This window comes from Theobroma umbraticum, unplaced genomic scaffold (genome assembly GCF_002168275.2).
Source record: "Theobroma umbraticum cultivar Fairchild unplaced genomic scaffold, ASM216827v3 scaffold_12.0, whole genome shotgun sequence".
In the NCBI taxonomy this organism is placed as follows: Eukaryota; Viridiplantae; Streptophyta; class Magnoliopsida; order Malvales; family Malvaceae; genus Theobroma; species Theobroma umbraticum.
In genome coordinates, this window is record NW_018397272.1 from 3,302,707 (window position 1) to 3,304,678 (window position 1,972).

Genomic DNA, 1,972 nt, shown 5'->3' on the forward strand with positions numbered 1-1,972 from the left:
AATACCTATGTCTTGTTTTGAATGGCTTGGGGATTTGGACTAATTTGGTGATTCACAATAGATGTTGGAGTGGTATGGCGATAGTTTCTTTTGGGGTGTTTCGTGTGGTGGCACGTTACGAGGGCTTGTGGTTCATGATATTGTTTCCTTTGTTCTGCATTCAGTAATGAGGAATTTATCTTAGGTCAATTGATCCTTCAAGCATAGAATGTTGCTTGTTGCTTTGGACGTCGATTGGGTGGTGATGATGCTTTCTTCAAATCTCTGAGTCTTTGACATGTCTCCACTTTTCCAAGGGATGATATGATATAGCTTTAAGGCCTGAAGTTGTGATCACTTGGGTTTGATGTTGGTTGGGTCCTTCATTACTTTGTGTTTAGATGTTTCTGAGAAATGGAGGGTTTGAGTATGATGAGTTGTAGGATTATAGGGCACTATTGTTCTTTCAAGGTTTTTTTTTTTATAATTAGGAAAAAGGGAATTCGAATCTTACTCTTTAAGTAAAGAGATAATGCACCAACCAATGAGCTAAATGCTTAAATGCTTGTTCTTTCAAGTTTGCTATATTGTGTCTTTACGATTTGTGAACATGATTCTTCGCCTCTTTTGTTGTCGAGGCATTGCAAGGGTAGTTTTTTTAGAATTGGCTCGAAAGGTTTAAAACCTCGTACACATGTAGGATTGGGCAGTAAATTTTTTGATAATTGTACAGTTCTTCACTACCTAAACCAAGCGTAGATGCCATAGAAAGTCTTTTCCAAATAGGAAGAGACTTGGAATGGCACCTTGGTTGAAGAGGCCAATAAATCGATTTTTTTTTTAAAAAAAAAGACCGAGTGAGAAAATATTTCTCATTGTGATGAAGAATTAAGTTTCTCATTAAATATGAGTGAGATTGACATCTCTAGTTGTATTAAATGGTCAGGATTCAAAAATGTAATACAAAAATAATGATAATGTGGGTAGATAATATAATTTTTTTGTGAAAAATTTTACATGTTGGATTCGAATTACTGTATATCCGCACCCTTCATCATTTCCTATATAAATGTGACTTTAATTGGATTGCGTTCGGCTATACCTTAGGCCTCTTGCCGTGTCTTTTCTTCAACCCAAGACTGTACAACCACACGGTCTGGGGCAATGGGCTTAAGAGTTGAGCTCGCAAATGGAACCAATGGTCGTGTTCACCAAGCATCTTCCTAGGATTGACAAACTTATTTTTATCTAATCTGTGTGCTTGAGTACTTACTTAGTACATTGGTACATACATTCTTTAACTGTTTATTTTTCTTGTCACACATGAAATAATATATATCTAAAAGACAACTAATCAATTTGTCTTTGTCTTGGTTCATATGACAGGGAATTTAAGATTTTGTATATTAAAATAATGCTTAATGGCCACAGATGTTAATTATACTTTTCATCTTTTATGCTTATTTCTTTATTTGGTGAATCACGAGACTTAGTATTCCAATGAGCTTTAGGGTTGCATATCCCTTTTGACTTTGCTTGCAAGAGGAATAAGGTTCCACATTCATATTATTTTTCCTCCTAATGTCAATTTCTTTTGAATTAAATGGCATATTAAATACTGGCACTAATTTGTCAACGACGACTCCACTTTTTATGTTAACTTTTAAAGAATTTAATAAAAAAATTAAACATAAACATTACAATCTATATATATGTGTGGTAATGCCTAAGTAGTCCCCCTCTATTGTTTGACTAAAAACTTTTTAAATTATAAATTTAAGTCTCCTCATATATGGATTTGATTTGATTTAATTTAATTTTAGGTTGATTTTATTTGTCTATTAATTTCTTTCACGAATATATTATTTTACAAGCAATTCTTTTCAAATGGTTGATCATAGTTTGGACGAAAAACCTCATTATATGAAAACAAGCCGGAAAACCAGCAAAGCCACTAAAAAATAAATAGAGTTTGAGATTCCCATTGCTTAAT